This window comes from Schistocerca gregaria, chromosome 10, assembly GCF_023897955.1.
Source record: "Schistocerca gregaria isolate iqSchGreg1 chromosome 10, iqSchGreg1.2, whole genome shotgun sequence".
NCBI lineage: Eukaryota > Metazoa > Arthropoda > Insecta > Orthoptera > Acrididae > Schistocerca > Schistocerca gregaria.
The window spans coordinates 22,883,039-22,896,655 of NC_064929.1; positions in this window are offsets into that span (position 1 = coordinate 22,883,039).

The following is a 13,617-nucleotide window of genomic DNA, read 5'->3' on the forward strand; positions in this document are numbered from 1 at the left end:
ACAGTTAAAGATCTCAATCAATTGAGACCTATATGTTTGATGAACTCGGATTATAAAATAATTGCACGTGTACTGAAGGAAAGACTGAGACCTCTAATGGAGAAGATCATAGGTGACCACCAAACCTGTCTCTCGGGGCGGAATATTTTTAAAACTGTTTGTGAATATAGGGATGTCTCTGCAATTTTTGCAACGTCATCCTCACCAGGAGGCCTTGCCTTTATCGACTTCTCAAAGGCTTTTGACAGGGTCAACCACTTATTTTTGTTCAGAACGTTGACCTATGTGGGTTTTAGTCAACATTTTGTGCAAGTTTTAATTAACATTGTTGAAGGCATCCAAACACAAGTGTCTGTAAATGGGCATTTCACTCCACCCATTGAAATTCGCAACGGCGTCCCGCAGGGAAGTCCTTTGTCAATGCTCCTGTATGTTGTTGCACTGGAGCCTTTACTAAGGAGACTCGATGTCGATCTTGAGGGCATCACGATATCTGGCGTTAACAACGTCACCAATGCATATGCTGATGACGTTGGAGTGGTTATTCGTAGTAACGAAGATTTAGAGAAATTAACTACGAATATTCAGATCTTTTGTGAAGCTACAGGCGCTAGGGTTAACGAGGTGAAGAGTTCGCTTTTAAATCTTAAAGGTCTTCAAGATGTCCGTTTGGAATGGGCACGCTCCGTCGATCGTCACACCGCTCTGGGTGTCACCTTTTACCGATGTCCGCTTCAGACCATGACCTACAATTGGAAGAAAGTACTGGATACAATCAGAGGAGCCACAATACTCAATCAGACCAGACATCTGAACATTAAACAACGAATCAGAATAATTAATTGGTCCATTTTATCAAAAGCTATATATATAGGTCAAATATTGCCAGTTTCGAAACCCATTGCCAAACGTATAATGAGTATCATTTGCCGATTTATATGGACAGGGAATATTTTTAGAGTAGCAGTCGGTACAGTTACGTTACCTTCCGCTGAAGGTGGCCTAGGTTTAACAGATATATGGCGGAAGACTACGGCGTTATATATAAAGAGGACCCTACAAATTATAGAAAAACATCCACATAGTATTACAGCCAGGCTGTATCGACTCCTACAGCCAGAAAATTTACGTCCACCCATAAATATAGGCGGAATTAATTATAAATTGAAATATATTCGCCAGTTCTTTTTAGAGATTAGCTACATGGACAGTATTGTCACGAATCCACAATCAAGGAATTGCAGTAAATTAATGGAACTCTTAACAACGAAAGAACATGTCAACAAAATGGAGTGCAGATATCCCGACAAAGACTGGAAAAGAATTTGGAAAAATATTAGTAATCGTGAACTGTCTTCCGACATTCAGGCAACCTGGTACCGAGTTGTTAATAACGTAGTTTCCACTAACGAAAAGTTGCACTCCATTGGTCTTAGTGACACGATTGTGTGCACCCGATGTGACGCAGTTGACACATTGATCCACCGCTTTCTCTGTGGCGGATACGCCGAAATATGGAGGGGACTCCAACGGCGGGTAGCCTTTATAACCAGAACTGTTAGTACTGAGATCAATGTTGAAAAATTACTCTTCCCCGATGGTGTTTTCTTCCCTGTCCAGAAAACCAATGCTGTGTTGTGGTTGTTTGGCAATTATGTACATTACGTTATATCTGAACACGGCAATGACCGTGTTTTAGAATACGAATTATACGAACGAGCAAAATATTATCAGATATGTACGCGCAGGGACCACAAAAAAACTTTTGGTAACATGTTACACATTCTGTTTCAGAGACAAGGGATTGGATAAACATCTTAATAGCCTCGTCTACGAAAAATGTAGTCACAGGCCAAAGTAGGGGATCGCTGTTGAGGGTGAAGTACGGTGGGGACTTCGTGTGCCCCAGGGCCGCTACGGTAGCCGTGAAGGCCTCGGACAGAACCCCGAAACGGCACTGCGGCTTCACACTTACTGCTGGATGAACCCCATATCTCCAGCAACTACTTTCATCTATGATGATTTTCCAGGATCTCGGTAATATCGGAAGGTGGTTTCGTTGCACACAATGCAGTGGAAGCTTCTTGCACGTGTTCCTCAGTTACAATCTTTCTATTTTTGTTTAATTTTTTTCAGTATGAAGCAAGAGTGACGATTTATTAATTCCCAAGAAGCCTTAATTTTTCAATTTTCAGTTCTACGGAGGAGAAGCCTCACATGGCGAAGAAGCCAAACATCATTTCATTTCCCTAACTGTCACAGTAAATTTGAAAAAAAAAATCAGTCGATATAGCATAGAAGCTCGCCGAAGAAGGCATAAAAGGAGAGCGAATGGATGGGCTGTGTGGGGAGAAGGGAGGCCCAAAAAAAAAAAAAATAGAAAAAGAAAAAAAAAAAAAAATAAAAAAAAAATAAAAAAAAAAAAAAGTTGGTTAGAGCGTCGTGCTAATAACGCGAAGGTCGTGGGTTCGATCCCCCCACGGGCCACTACGCTTTTACTACTACGAAAAGGCAGCGCCGATTTCAGCTGGCGAGTGTGATGACCACCCTGCGTGGAAGTTGACAGAGGTTCAAAAAAAAAAATAAAAAAAAGTTGGTAGAGCGTTCGCTTGGCATGTGAAAGGTCCAGGGTTCAAGCCGCGGCGCCTCCATTTTTTGTGGTCAATGCATGGTAAGTGTTGGTCGCGGCGAACCTAAAGGCTCGCAAGATGTTGCAAAGCCAGCGTCACAGACTGATATGATGTATACTGACGTAAGGAGAGCAAGATGTAAGTGTGGGGACCGGCTGTTATCGAGGTGTCATCGAGTGCAGATCTGTCTTAGGTATCGCGGCTTAACCTCATTGAAGTCTAGAGGGTGGACAACACGTTGGTCTTACTCAGAGCGGTGTCCGAATTCTATTTTCGACGTTATACGTGCCACTTTCATTTTGGCAACTACGATTCGATACAGAATGCACGAAACCTGAAAGACACCCTAACGGATACATAGAGAGTAGTGTTTGTCTGCTGTATAAAGGGAGTGCAAGGGTCTGTGTCGTCTATATGGCTGTATGTAGCACCATTAGTCTTCGGGGGGGCGGGCGTAGCTCAGATGGTAGAGCGCTCGCTTAGTATGCGAGAGGTACTGGGATCAATACCCAGTGCCTCCAGAATTTTTAACACACCTACATGCGCACCTTGATATGCAAATGGAATAATTCACGACCAGCAGATGTGTCTAGGAAGATACAAGCGAATGATTAGCATCCACAATTGACAAGCGTGCTGTTATTTGTGCGCAGGAAGCACCCTCCTCCCACGCCTACACTTAATTTAGAAACAGTACAAGTGTTCCCGTAAGATTCTCAAGCCTATGTCGGAAAGATCTGCCTTTCGCCGAGTTCACGTAAATCCCACTGCACATTCCTATTCTTTGCGTGCAGTCAGCTGCTACTGATGTTGCTAGTTGTGACTGCTGATAACAGATGCCGTAGCAATCAATTCATGGAGTGAGTTGTATATTTTGCGATAGTCTGTCTCTGACAAGCAAGCACAGGTGACATAGGTGCGAACACAGGAAGCTTGCAGACCCTCGCTGCCTGCAGACACCGAGCAGCCACACTAGGAGGGCGGCCTAAGCCGTAGGCGAAATGTACTCATTCGCTTTGGCGCGACGTCGAACTATAAATAATGCTGTCACTAGCGTGAGCGTTGCGTGAAAGTCGGAAAAGTCGGCTGCGAGGGTGAGTGCCAAGTTTGGGGAGCGTTTCGTAGTATGCGCAGTGCAATGGAGACGCGGAAACTTGTTGTGGCCCAGTGTTTTGCAGTTGGACGACAAGATTGGTACACAGTAGTAAAGAGCGAGGCACTGAGTTGGCATAAATAATGTAGTGCACAATGGTTCTCGAGATGTGTTTGTTACCTCAGGTGCTGTATAATTGTCTACAATGAGTGAAAACGGAGCAATTTGTGACGGCTCTTTCAATTTAAGACGTTAAAAACAGACGGAATTTGCATTTGTAATACCAGAGCATCGAAACTACTTGGAACTTTTGTGTATATGAACGGGTCCGCGACTTTGTACTCTGCTCCCTTCACCGCTACAAACCAACCAACCATCGTGTCCGTGCGCATCTGAGTTGCAAACAATGGGGAATAGCGCAGTTTGCTCGTGCATGGGGCGTAGCTCAGTTGGTAGAGCGTTCGCTTGGCATGTGAAAGGTCCAGGGTTCAAGCCGCGGCGCCTCCATTTTTTGTGGTCAGTGCATGGTAAGTGTTGGTCGCGGCGAACCTAAAGGCTCGCAAGATGTTGCAAAGCCAGCGTCACAGACTGATATGATGTATACTGACGTAAGGAGAGCAAGATGTAAGTGTGGGGACCGGCTGTTATCGAGGTGTCATCGAGTGCAGATCTGTCTTAGGTATCGCGGCTTAACCTCATTGAAGTCTAGAGGGTGGACAACACGTTGGTCTTACTCAGAGCGGTGTCCGAATTCTATTTTCGACGTTATACGTGCCACTTTCATTTTGGCAACTACGATTCGATACAGAATGCACGAAACCTGAAAGACACCCTAACGGATACATAGAGAGTAGTGTTTGTCTGCTGAATAATGGGAGTGCAAGGGTCTGTGTCGTCTATATGGCTGTATGTAGCACCATTAGTCTTCGGGGGGGCGGGCGTAGCTCAGATGGTAGAGCGCTCGCTTAGTATGCGAGAGGTACTGGGATCAATACCCAGTGCCTCCAGAATTTTTAACACACCTACATGCGCACCTTGATATGCAAATGGAATAATTCACGACCAGCAGATGTGTCTAGGAAGATACAAGCGAATGATTAGCATCCACAATTGACAAGCGTGCTGTTATTTGTGCGCAGGAAGCACCCTCCTCCCACGCCTACAATTAATTTAGAAACAGTACAAGTGTTCCCGTAAGATTCTCAAGCCTATGTCGGAAAGATCTGCCTTTCGCCGAGTTCACGTAAATCCCACTGCACATTCCTATTCTTTGCGTGCAGTCAGCTGCTACTGGTGTTGCTAGTTGTGACTGCTGATAACAGATGCCGTAGCAATCAATTCATGGAGTGAGTTGTATATTTTGCGATAGTCTGTCTCTGACAAGCAAGCACAGGTGACATAGGTGCGAACACAGGAAGCTTGCAGACCCTCGCTGCCTGCAGACACCGAGCAGCCACACTAGGAGGGCGGCCTAAGCCGTAGGCGAAATGTACTCATTCGCTTTGGCGCGACGTCGAACTATAAATAATGCTGTCACTAGCGTGAGCGTTGCGTGAGCGTCGTGGAAAGTCGGAAAAGTCGGCTGCGAGGGTGAGTGCCAAGTTTGGGGAGCGTTTCGTAGTATGCGCAGTGCAATGGAGACGCGGAAACTTGTTGTGGCCCAGTGTTTTGCAGTTGGACGACAAGATTGGTACACAGTAGTAAAGAGCGAGGCACTGAGTTGGCATAAATAATGTAGTGCACAATGGTTCTCGAGATGTGTTTGTTACCTCAGGTGCTGTATAATTGTCTACAATGAGTGAAAACGGAGCAATTTGTGACGGCTCTTTCAATTTAAGACGTTAAAAACAGACGGAATTTGCATTTGTAATACCAGAGCATCGAAACTACTTGGAACTTTTGTGTATATGAACGGGTCCGCGCCTTTGTACTCTGCTCCCTTCACCGCTACAAACCAACCAACCATCGTGTCCGTGCGCATCTGAGTCGCAAACAATGGGGAATAGCGCAGTTTGCTCGTGCATGGGGCGTAGCTCAGTTGGTAGAGCGTTCGCTTGGCATGTGGAAGGTCCAGGGTTCAAGCCGCGGCGCCTCCATTTTTTGTGGTCAGTGCATGGTAAGTGTTGGTCGCGGCGAACCTAAAGGCTCGCAAGATGTTGCAAAGCCAGCGTCACAGACTGATATGATGTATACTGACGTAAGGAGAGCAAGATGTAAGTGTGGGGACCGGCTGTTATCGAGGTGTCATCGAGTGCAGATCTGTCTTAGGTATCGCGGCTTAACCTCATTGAAGTCTAGAGGGTGGACAACACGTTGGTCTTACTCAGAGCGGTGTCCGAATTCTATTTTCGACGTTATACGTGCCACTTTCATTTTGGCAACTACGATTCGATACAGAATGCACGAAACCTGAAAGACACCCTAACGGATACATAGAGAGTAGTGTTTGTCTGCTGAATAATGGGAGTGCAAGGGTCTGTGTCGTCTATATGGCTGTATGTAGCACCATTAGTCTTCGGGGGGGCGGGCGTAGCTCAGATGGTAGAGCGCTCGCTTAGTATGCGAGAGGTACTGGGATCAATACCCAGTGCCTCCAGAATTTTTAACACACCTACATGCGCACCTTGATATGCAAATGGAATAATTCACGACCAGCAGATGTGTCTAGGAAGATACAAGCGAATGATTAGCATCCACAATTGACAAGCGTGCTGTTATTTGTGCGCAGGAAGCACCCTCCTCCCACGCCTACACTTAATTTAGAAACAGTACAAGTGTTCCCGTAAGATTCTCAAGCCTATGTCGGAAAGATCTGCCTTTCGCCGAGTTCACGTAAATCCCACTGCACATTCCTATTCTTTGCGTGCAGTCAGCTGCTACTGGTGTTGCTAGTTGTGACTGCTGATAACAGATGCCGTAGCAATCAATTCATGGAGTGAGTTGTATATTTTGCGATAGTCTGTCTCTGACAAGCAAGCACAGGTGACATAGGTGCGAACACAGGAAGCTTGCAGACCCTCGCTGCCTGCAGACACCGAGCAGCCACACTAGGAGGGCGGCCTAAGCCGTAGGCGAAATGTACTCATTCGCTTTGGCGCGACGTCGAACTATAAATAATGCTGTCACTAGCGTGAGCGTCGTGGAAAGTCGGAAAAGTCGGCTGCGAGGGTGAGTGCCAAGTTTGGGGAGCGTTTCGTAGTATGCGCAGTGCAATGGAGACGCGGAAACTTGTTGTGGCCCAGTGTTTTGCAGTTGGACGACAAGATTGGTACACAGTAGTAAAGAGCGAGGCACTGAGTTGGCATAAATAATGTAGTGCACAATGGTTCTCGAGACGTGTTTGTTACCTCAGGTGCTGTATAATTGTCTACAATGAGTGAAAACGGAGCAATTTGTGACGGCTCTTTCAATTTAAGACGTTAAAAACAGACGGAATTTGCATTTGTAATACCAGAGCATCGAAACTACTTGGAACTTTTGTGTATATGAACGGGTCCGCGCCTTTGTACTCTGCTCCCTTCACCGCTACAAACCAACCAACCATCGTGTCCGTGCGCATCTGAGTCGCAAACAATGGGGAATAGCGCAGTTTGCTCGTGCATGGGGCGTAGCTCAGTTGGTAGAGCGTTCGCTTGGCATGTGAAAGGTCCAGGGTTCAAGCCGCGGCGCCTCCATTTTTTGTGGTCAGTGCATGGTAAGTGTTGGTCGCGGCGAACCTAAAGGCTCGCAAGATGTTGCAAAGCCAGCGTCACAGACTGATATGATGTATACTGACGTAAGGAGAGCAAGATGTAAGTGTGGGGACCGGCTGTTATCGAGGTGTCATCGAGTGCAGATCTGTCTTAGGTATCGCGGCTTAACCTCATTGAAGTCTAGAGGGTGGACAACACGTTGGTCTTACTCAGAGCGGTGTCCGAATTCTATTTTCGACGTTATACGTGCCACTTTCATTTTGGCAACTACGATTCGATACAGAATGCACGAAACCTGAAAGACACCCTAACGGATACATAGAGAGTAGTGTTTGTCTGCTGAATAATGGGAGTGCAAGGGTCTGTGTCGTCTATATGGCTGTATGTAGCACCATTAGTCTTCGGGGGGGCGGGCGTAGCTCAGATGGTAGAGCGCTCGCTTAGTATGCGAGAGGTACTGGGATCAATACCCAGTGCCTCCAGAATTTTTAACCCACCTACATGCGCACCTTGCTATGCAAATGGAATAATTCACGACCAGCAGATGTGTCTAGGAAGATACAAGCGAATGATTAGCATCCACAATTGACAAGCGTGCTGTTATTTGTGCGCACGAAGCACCCTCCTCCCACGCCTACACTTAATTTAGAAACAGTACAAGTGTTCCCGTAAGATTCTCAAGCCTATGTCGGAAAGATCTGCCTTTCGCCGAGTTCACGTAAATCCCACTGCACATTCCTATTCTTTGCGTGCAGTCAGCTGCTACTGGTGTTGCTAGTTGTGACTGCTGATAACAGATGCCGTAGCAATCAATTCATGGAGTGAGTTGTATATTTTGCGATAGTCTGTCTCTGACAAGCAAGCACAGGTGACATAGGTGCGAACACAGGAAGCTTGCAGACCCTCGCTGCCTGCAGACACCGAGCAGCCACACTAGGAGGGCGGCCTAAGCAGTAGGCGAAATGTACTCATTCGCTTTGGCGCGACGTCGAACTATAAATAATGCTGTCACTAGCGTGAGCGTTGCGTGAGCGTCGTGGAAAGTCGGAAAAGTCGGCTGCGAGGGTGAGTGCCAAGTTTGGGGAGCGTTTCGTAGTATGCGCAGTGCAATGGAGACGCGGAAACTTGTTGTGGCCCAGTGTTTTGCAGTTGGACGACAAGATTGGTACACAGTAGTAAAGAGCGAGGCACTGAGTTGGCATAAATAATGTAGTGCACAATGGTTCTCGAGATGTGTTTGTTACCTCAGGTGCTGTATAATTGTCTACAATGAGTGAAAACGGAGCAATTTGTGACGGCTCTTTCAATTTAAGACGTTAAAAACAGACGGAATTTGCATTTGTAATACCAGAGCATCGAAACTACTTGGAACTTTTGTGTATATGAACGGGTCCGCGCCTTTGTACTCTGCTCCCTTCACCGCTACAAACCAACCAACCATCGTGTCCGTGCGCATCTGAGTCGCAAACAATGGGGAATAGCGCAGTTTGCTCGTGCATGGGGCGTAGCTCAGTTGGTAGAGCGTTCGCTTGGCATGTGGAAGGTCCAGGGTTCAAGCCGCGGCGCCTCCATTTTTTGTGGTCAGTGCATGGTAAGTGTTGGTCGCGGCGAACCTAAAGGCTCGCAAGATGTTGCAAAGCCAGCGTCACAGACTGATATGATGTATACTGACGTAAGGAGAGCAAGATGTAAGTGTGGGGACCGGCTGTTATCGAGGTGTCATCGAGTGCAGATCTGTCTTAGGTATCGCGGCTTAACCTCATTGAAGTCTAGAGGGTGGACAACACGTTGGTCTTACTCAGAGCGGTGTCCGAATTCTATTTTCGACGTTATACGTGCCACTTTCATTTTGGCAACTACGATTCGATACAGAATGCACGAAACCTGAAAGACACCCTAACGGATACATAGAGAGTAGTGTTTGTCTGCTGAATAATGGGAGTGCAAGGGTCTGTGTCGTCTATATGGCTGTATGTAGCACCATTAGTCTTCGGGGGGGCGGGCGTAGCTCAGATGGTAGAGCGCTCGCTTAGTATGCGAGAGGTACTGGGATCAATACCCAGTGCCTCCAGAATTTTTAACACACCTACATGCGCACCTTGATATGCAAATGGAATAATTCACGACCAGCAGATGTGTCTAGGAAGATACAAGCGAATGATTAGCATCCACAATTGACAAGCGTGCTGTTATTTGTGCGCAGGAAGCACCCTCCTCCCACGCCTACACTTAATTTAGAAACAGTACAAGTGTTCCCGTAAGATTCTCAAGCCTATGTCGGAAAGATCTGCCTTTCGCCGAGTTCACGTAAATCCCACTGCACATTCCTATTCTTTGCGTGCAGTCAGCTGCTACTGGTGTTGCTAGTTGTGACTGCTGATAACAGATGCCGTAGCAATCAATTCATGGAGTGAGTTGTATATTTTGCGATAGTCTGTCTCTGACAAGCAAGCACAGGTGACATAGGTGCGAACACAGGAAGCTTGCAGACCCTCGCTGCCTGCAGACACCGAGCAGCCACACTAGGAGGGCGGCCTAAGCCGTAGGCGAAATGTACTCATTCGCTTTGGCGCGACGTCGAACTATAAATAATGCTGTCACTAGCGTGAGCGTCGTGGAAAGTCGGAAAAGTCGGCTGCGAGGGTGAGTGCCAAGTTTGGGGAGCGTTTCGTAGTATGCGCAGTGCAATGGAGACGCGGAAACTTGTTGTGGCCCAGTGTTTTGCAGTTGGACGACAAGATTGGTACACAGTAGTAAAGAGCGAGGCACTGAGTTGGCATAAATAATGTAGTGCACAATGGTTCTCGAGACGTGTTTGTTACCTCAGGTGCTGTATAATTGTCTACAATGAGTGAAAACGGAGCAATTTGTGACGGCTCTTTCAATTTAAGACGTTAAAAACAGACGGAATTTGCATTTGTAATACCAGAGCATCGAAACTACTTGGAACTTTTGTGTATATGAACGGGTCCGCGCCTTTGTACTCTGCTCCCTTCACCGCTACAAACCAACCAACCATCGTGTCCGTGCGCATCTGAGTCGCAAACAATGGGGAATAGCGCAGTTTGCTCGTGCATGGGGCGTAGCTCAGTTGGTAGAGCGTTCGCTTGGCATGTGAAAGGTCCAGGGTTCAAGCCGCGGCGCCTCCATTTTTTGTGGTCAGTGCATGGTAAGTGTTGGTCGCGGCGAACCTAAAGGCTCGCAAGATGTTGCAAAGCCAGCGTCACAGACTGATATGATGTATACTGACGTAAGGAGAGCAAGATGTAAGTGTGGGGACCGGCTGTTATCGAGGTGTCATCGAGTGCAGATCTGTCTTAGGTATCGCGGCTTAACCTCATTGAAGTCTAGAGGGTGGACAACACGTTGGTCTTACTCAGAGCGGTGTCCGAATTCTATTTTCGACGTTATACGTGCCACTTTCATTTTGGCAACTACGATTCGATACAGAATGCACGAAACCTGAAAGACACCCTAACGGATACATAGAGAGTAGTGTTTGTCTGCTGAATAATGGGAGTGCAAGGGTCTGTGTCGTCTATATGGCTGTATGTAGCACCATTAGTCTTCGGGGGGGCGGGCGTAGCTCAGATGGTAGAGCGCTCGCTTAGTATGCGAGAGGTACTGGGATCAATACCCAGTGCCTCCAGAATTTTTAACCCACCTACATGCGCACCTTGCTATGCAAATGGAATAATTCACGACCAGCAGATGTGTCTAGGAAGATACAAGCGAATGATTAGCATCCACAATTGACAAGCGTGCTGTTATTTGTGCGCAGGAAGCACCCTCCTCCCACGCCTACACTTAATTTAGAAACAGTACAAGTGTTCCCGTAAGATTCTCAAGCCTATGTCGGAAAGATCTGCCTTTCGCCGAGTTCACGTAAATCCCACTGCACATTCCTATTCTTTGCGTGCAGTCAGCTGCTACTGGTGTTGCTAGTTGTGACTGCTGATAACAGATGCCGTAGCAATCAATTCATGGAGTGAGTTGTATATTTTGCGATAGTCTGTCTCTGACAAGCAAGCACAGGTGACATAGGTGCGAACACAGGAAGCTTGCAGACCCTCGCTGCCTGCAGACACCGAGCAGCCACACTAGGAGGGCGGCCTAAGCAGTAGGCGAAATGTACTCATTCGCTTTGGCGCGACGTCGAACTATAAATAATGCTGTCACTAGCGTGAGCGTTGCGTGAGCGTCGTGGAAAGTCGGAAAAGTCGGCTGCGAGGGTGAGTGCCAAGTTTGGGGAGCGTTTCGTAGTATGCGCAGTGCAATGGAGACGCGGAAACTTGTTGTGGCCCAGTGTTTTGCAGTTGGACGACAAGATTGGTACACAGTAGTAAAGAGCGAGGCACTGAGTTGGCATAAATAATGTAGTGCACAATGGTTCTCGAGATGTGTTTGTTACCTCAGGTGCTGTATAATTGTCTACAATGAGTGAAAACGGAGCAATTTGTGACGGCTCTTTCAATTTAAGACGTTAAAAACAGACGGAATTTGCATTTGTAATACCAGAGCATCGAAACTACTTGGAACTTTTGTGTATATGAACGGGTCCGCGCCTTTGTACTCTGCTCCCTTCACCGCTACAAACCAACCAACCATCGTGTCCGTGCGCATCTGAGTCGCAAACAATGGGGAATAGCGCAGTTTGCTCGTGCATGGGGCGTAGCTCAGTTGGTAGAGCGTTCGCTTGGCATGTGAAAGGTCCAGGGTTCAAGCCGCGGCGCCTCCATTTTTTGTGGTCAGTGCATGGTAAGTGTTGGTCGCGGCGAACCTAAAGGCTCGCAAGATGTTGCAAAGCCAGCGTCACAGACTGATATGATGTATACTGACGTAAGGAGAGCAAGATGTAAGTGTGGGGACCGGCTGTTATCGAGGTGTCATCGAGTGCAGATCTGTCTTAGGTATCGCGGCTTAACCTCATTGAAGTCTAGAGGGTGGACAACACGTTGGTCTTACTCAGAGCGGTGTCCGAATTCTATTTTCGACGTTATACGTGCCACTTTCATTTTGGCAACTACGATTCGATACAGAATGCACGAAACCTGAAAGACACCCTAACGGATACATAGAGAGTAGTGTTTGTCTGCTGAATAATGGGAGTGCAAGGGTCTGTGTCGTCTATATGGCTGTATGTAGCACCATTAGTCTTCGGGGGGGCGGGCGTAGCTCAGATGGTAGAGCGCTCGCTTAGTATGCGAGAGGTACTGGGATCAATACCCAGTGCCTCCAGAATTTTTAACACACCTACATGCGCACCTTGATATGCAAATGGAATAATTCACGACCAGCAGATGTGTCTAGGAAGATACAAGCGAATGATTAGCATCCACAATTGACAAGCGTGCTGTTATTTGTGCGCAGGAAGCACCCTCCTCCCACGCCTACACTTAATTTAGAAACAGTACAAGTGTTCCCGTAAGATTCTCAAGCCTATGTCGGAAAGATCTGCCTTTCGCCGAGTTCACGTAAATCCCACTGCACATTCCTATTCTTTGCGTGCAGTCAGCTGCTACTGGTGTTGCTAGTTGTGACTGCTGATAACAGATGCCGTAGCAATCAATTCATGGAGTGAGTTGTATATTTTGCGATAGTCTGTCTCTGACAAGCAAGCACAGGTGACATAGGTGCGAACACAGGAAGCTTGCAGACCCTCGCTGCCTGCAGACACCGAGCAGCCACACTAGGAGGGCGGCCTAAGCCGTAGGCGAAATGTACTCATTCGCTTTGGCGCGACGTCGAACTATAAATAATGCTGTCACTAGCGTGAGCGTCGTGGAAAGTCGGAAAAGTCGGCTGCGAGGGTGAGTGCCAAGTTTGGGGAGCGTTTCGTAGTATGCGCAGTGCAATGGAGACGCGGAAACTTGTTGTGGCCCAGTGTTTTGCAGTTGGACGACAAGATTGGTACACAGTAGTAAAGAGCGAGGCACTGAGTTGGCATAAATAATGTAGTGCACAATGGTTCTCGAGATGTGTTTGTTACCTCAGGTGCTGTATAATTGTCTACAATGAGTGAAAACGGAGCAATTTGTGACGGCTCTTTCAATTTAAGACGTTAAAAACAGACGGAATTTGCATTTGTAATACCAGAGCATCGAAACTACTTGGAACTTTTGTGTATATGAACGGGTCCGCGCCTTTGTACTCTGCTCCCTTCACCGCTACAAACCAACCAACCATCGTGTCCGTGCGCATC